The sequence below is a fragment of the Phascolarctos cinereus genome, unplaced genomic scaffold (assembly GCF_003287225.1).
Source record: "Phascolarctos cinereus isolate Bilbo 61053 unplaced genomic scaffold, phaCin_HiC Scaffold_1;HRSCAF=81, whole genome shotgun sequence".
NCBI classification, from domain to species: domain Eukaryota; kingdom Metazoa; phylum Chordata; class Mammalia; order Diprotodontia; family Phascolarctidae; genus Phascolarctos; species Phascolarctos cinereus.
This window is the reverse complement of record NW_027555514.1, coordinates 148,731,856-148,737,143: the sequence shown is the minus strand read 5'-3', so window position 1 is coordinate 148,737,143 and position 5,288 is coordinate 148,731,856. Positions and strand designations below refer to the sequence as shown.

Here is a 5,288-nt window from a genome sequence, read left to right as displayed (position 1 = left end):
ACCTATGAGCAACTGATATTTTTCTAATTGTTTAGATCTGGTTTTATTTGTGTGAAAAGTGTTTTGTCATTGTATTCATAGAGTTTCTGAGTTTGTCTTGGCAGCTAGACTCTCAAGTACTTTATATCACCTCGTTGGTTGTTGTTCTTTATTCTTGAAGAGGACCAAAATGACATCACTATGTTAGAATCATTTCAGTGTGCCTGACTGTGGCTGATCAGACCAATATGAGCTCAGAATGTTCTACCACAGGTCGGGCACAAACAGTCCTTGTGAACATTTGGGATGAATTCTCTAGATTTGTGCATCTTGCATTTATTTTGAACTATTTTAATTCTGCTTTGCTCAGAGCACAGCACCTTCTTTGATGTGGGCACACCATGCTGAGCAGTCCTGTGCCAGTGTCTCCCATGTCACACAATCTATTCCAAAATTCTTCAGAGAAACCATGAGAGTGTCATTGTATTGCTTCTTTTGAGTACCATATGAATGCTTACCCTGTGTGAGTTCTCCATAAAATAGTCTTTTGGGGAAGCATACATTTGCATTCAGGCAACTTGGCTGGAGCATTGGAATTGTGCTTTCTGAAGTAGTTTGAATGCCTGGCAGTTTGATTCAAGAAAAGACCTTGGTGTCTGGTAACTTATCCTTCCAGGTGCTCTTCCAAATCTTCTTAAGACAATTCAAATGGAAGTGATTCAGTTTCCTGGCATGGCACTGGTATACTATCATCTACAGCTATTTTAAATATGTCTCTTGTTGCTGGACTTTGTTGGCAATATGTAGAAATGCTGATGATTTATGTGGATTTATTTTATGTCCTGTAACTTGGCTAAAGTTGTTAATTCTTTCAACTAGATTTTTAGTTGATTCCTCTAGGTTTCTGTAAGTATATCATCTTATTATCTACAGAAGATGTTAGTTTTGTTTCATCATTGCTTATTCTAATTCCTTCAATTTCCTTTTCTTTTCTTATTTAAATCGTTACCATTTCTAGTAAAATATTGAATAATAGTGATAATACTGGCCTCCTTGTCTCACCTCTGATCTTACTGAGAATGCTTCTAACTTATCCCCATTACAGATAATGCTTACTGTTGGTTTTAGATAGACAGTACTTAGCATTTTGAGGAAAATTCCATTTATTTCTTTCGAGTGTTTTTAACAGAAATGGGTGCTGTATTTTGTCCAAAATGTTTTTTTTGCATCTATTGAGATAATCACATGATTTCTGTTGGGGTTTTTTATGGATATGGTAAAATATTCTGATAGTTTTCTAATAGTGAACCTGCTTTACATTTGTGGTTGTCTCCCACCTGGTCTTAGTGTATGATCCTTGTGATGTATTGCTGTAATCTCCTTGCTGGTATTTTATTAAAATCTTTTGCAATAATATTCATCAGGAAAATTGGTCTATAGTCTCTCTCTCTCTGTGTTTTAGCTTTTCCTGGTTCAGGTATCAGCACAATATTTGCATAATAAAAGGAATTTGGTAAGAGTCCTTCTTTATGTATGTTTTCAAATATGTTATATAGTACTGGAATTCATTATTCTGTAAATTTTGGTAGAATTCTGTTGTGAACTCATCTGGCTCTGGGGATTTTTTCTTAGGAAGCTCATTGATTAAATGTTCAATTTCTTTTTCTTTTTTAAAATTACTTTTATTTTTAATTTTTGGAATAAAACAAATATTTCCATATTATAATGAAAAATATTACAATGCATAAAACTGCAAATCTATGTATAACTTGATCTTCCTTTTAAATATACAACAAAGTTAGCATGTAAATTTCTTTTTTTCTTCTCTCCCCCCCCACCCCAGAGATGGCCACCATTAGATACACACACACACACACACACACACACACACACACACACACACACACACACACATACCCATATACATATATATGAATTTTGAATTCAGTCAAAGATCCACACTTGATATCCTAGAGAGCCACATAAGGCCTGCAGGCCGCATGTTCCCCACCTCTGACTTAGAAAGTCAGCAGGAAAGGTCTCTTGACCCTGGGTGAAAGTGGAATGCAGTCCAGCACAGGCTGCACCAGCACAGCCCCAGTCAGCAAACCAGTAGCAGGCCTTGGGAGTGTCTTAATAGGAAGGAAACTGCTGCTTCCAGAGCTCTCAGCCCACAGAGTGTAAGGGAGTTGAACAAGTGGTCAGAAGATTATAGCACTGAGGCAGTACTGTGTTGCTTTGCCCATATTTAGATCCAGGTGACAGTCCTAGGTGGCAGTCCCAGGGAAAGGAGCTTGCAGTAGCAGTGGAGGGAAGACCGTGCTCACCGTTCCAGGGCAGAAAAGAGTGCTCATAGTCACTCACACACCAGTGCACAAGCCAGGAGAGTACTAGACATCTCTCCTTCGATCATACCACCATGGAAGAACTGAAAACTTAGAGTCGCCTAGAAATATCTCTGAAAACAGCTGCACAAAATCCCTGAAAGTTGGGACAGTGCACCCTGGAAGCAGAGCCCTACTTTAGCAAAAAGTTAAAAGTCAAGTAATAGGCTAGGAAAATGAGCAAACAGCAACAAAAACCCAGCAACAACCCCCCCAACTATAGATAGTTTCCATGGTGACAAGGAAGATAGAAACAGACACTCAGAGGAAGCCAATAAAGTCAAAGCTCCTACATCCAAAGGCTCCAAGAAAAAAAATATGAATTGATCTCAGGCCATGGACTAGCTGAAAAGGAATTCTGAAAATCAAGTAGGAGAGGTAGAGGAAAAACTGAGAAGAGAAATGAGAATGATGTAAGAAAATCATTAGAAAAGAGTCAACAGCTTGGTAAAGGAGACATACACACACACACATACACAGATACACACACACACACACACACACACACACACACACACAAACACAAACACAAAATCCTGAAGAGAATAACACCTTAAAAACAAAATAGGATAAATGGTAAAAGAGGTCCAAAATGCCAATGAGGAGAAGAATATCTTAAAAAGCAGAATTGGCAAAATGGAAAAGGAAGTCCAAAAGCTCATTGATGAAAGCAATTCCTTAAAAATTAGGATGGAACAAAAAGAAGCTAATGACTTTATGAGAAATCAAGAAGTAATAAACAAGAACAAAAGGATGAAAAAAATAGAAGACAATGTGACATATCTCATTAGAAGAACAACTGACCCTGAAAATAGATCCAGGAGAGATAATTTTAAAATTATTGGACTACCTGAAAGCCATGATCAAGAAAAGAACCTAGACATCCTCTTTCCAAAATTATTAAGGAAAACTGCACTGATATTCCAGAAGAGGACTGCACAACCTGTGGCCCCTGGGCTGTATACAGCACCCAGGGCACTTGTGGTATGCCAAGGGATTTGGGGCTGCCCATGAAAAATGTAGGGGAGAACATTCCCTTCATTTCTCACAGGACAGCAGAAATCCTTTGGCATGTCCAAAGGCCGTAAGTGGTCCATGGGCTACAGGTTGTGCAAGCTTATTCTAGACAGAGAGAGTAAAATAGAAATTGAAAAAATCCACTGATCAACTTCTGAAAGAGATCCCAAAATGAAAACTCCCAGGAATATTCTAGCCAAATTCCAGAGTTCCCAGGTTAAGGAAAAAATATTGGAAACAGCCAGAAAGAAAAATTCAAGTATGGTGGAGACACAGTCAGGATAACACAAGATTTAGCAGCTTCTACATTAAAGAATCAGAGGGCTCAGATTATGATCATCTGTAGGGCAAAGGAGGTAGGATTACAACCAAGAATCATCTACCCAGAAAATCTAAGTATAATTCTTTTTTTATTATTTTAAGGCAATTGGGTTTAAGTGACTTGCCCAGGGTCACACAGCTAGTAAGTGTCAAGTGTTTGGTCTGAGGCCAGATTTGAACTCAGGTCCTCCTGACTTCAGGACTGGTTCTCTATCCACTGTGCCACCTAGCTGCCCCCTGAGTATAATTCTTTATGTGGAAAAAATGGACATTCAATGAAATACAGGACTTTTTTTTCATGAACATTTTTTGCTATGACAAAGACATCATACAATTTTTATGATCTTGGTCTTTCCTTCTTGCCTTTGCACAAGGCCAGAAGAGAAACATTTGCAACTTTTACAACCTTGAACCGGACTCCAGGAATATCACCAGCAGCATGACCTTTTCAACCAAATCCAGCAACCAAAACTTCATCATTTTCCTCAATAAAGTTCAAGCAGCCATCATTGGGAACAAAGGCAGTGATTTTTTTGCCGTTCTTAATCAGCTAGACTCTCATACACTTCCTGATAGCAGAATTGGGCTGCTTTGCTTCCACACCAACTTTTTCCAAGACAATCCCTTTTGCATGAGATGCTCTTCCAAATGGGTTGGCCTTCAAGGCAGTGCCGAAATGAGCTTTCTTATATTGTTTGTCATGACACTTTTGGTCTCTCCTGTGGCTTTGGAGCTTTCTAGCAGTTCAAAGACCACGGCACTTACCCATGCTGCCGCCATCAGGGCCGAGAGGAAAGAGTGGAAATAGAGGACTTCTAAGCATTCTAGATGAAAAAACCAGAGCTGAATAGAAAATTTGACTTTCAAATACAAGATTCAAAAGAAACATAAAAAGGTAAATAGGAAAGGGAAATCATAAGGGTCTTAATACCTTTAAACTGTTTACATTTCTACATGGGAAAGTGATATTTATAACTCATAAGACCTTTCTCATTATTAGGGCAGTTAGAAGGAGCATATATAGATAGGGAGGACAAATGTGAGTTGAATATGAAGAAGTGATCTCTAAAAAACAAAATTAAGAAGTGAGAGAGGAAGATACCGGGAAAAAAAGAGAAAGAGAAAGGTGGAATGAGGGAAAATTATCTCACATAAAAGAGGCAAAAAAAAAAAGGTTTTACAGTGGAGGGGAAGAGGGAGGTGATGAGAGGGAGTGAATGAACCTTACTCTTATCAGAATTGGCTAAAAGAGTGAATAACATACACACTTAATTGGGTATCTACATCTACGTCTACGTCTACGTCTACGTCTACGTCTACGTCTACGTCTACGTCTACGTCTATGTCTACGTCTACGTCTACATCTACATCTACATCTACATCTATATATCTACCTTACGTTGCAGGAAAGTAGGAGGGGAAGGGGATAAGAGTAGGGACAGGGTGATAAATGGGAGGTCGGATTGGGGGAGGGTATAGTCAGAAGCAATATACTTTAGAGGAGAGACATGGTGAAAGGAGAGAGAGAATAGAATAAACTGAGGGGGTGAGGATGGAGGGGAAATACAATTACAGTAGTAACTGTCA

General features: G+C 38.7%; 1 pseudogene; it reads right to left on the bottom strand.

Annotated features, from left to right (window-relative positions):
- Positions 1-4,021: 4,021 nt before the first annotated feature.
- LOC110206904 (small ribosomal subunit protein uS12 pseudogene) lies at positions 4,022-4,470 on the bottom strand (annotated as a pseudogene).
- Between the last annotated feature and the right edge of the window lie 818 nt (positions 4,471-5,288).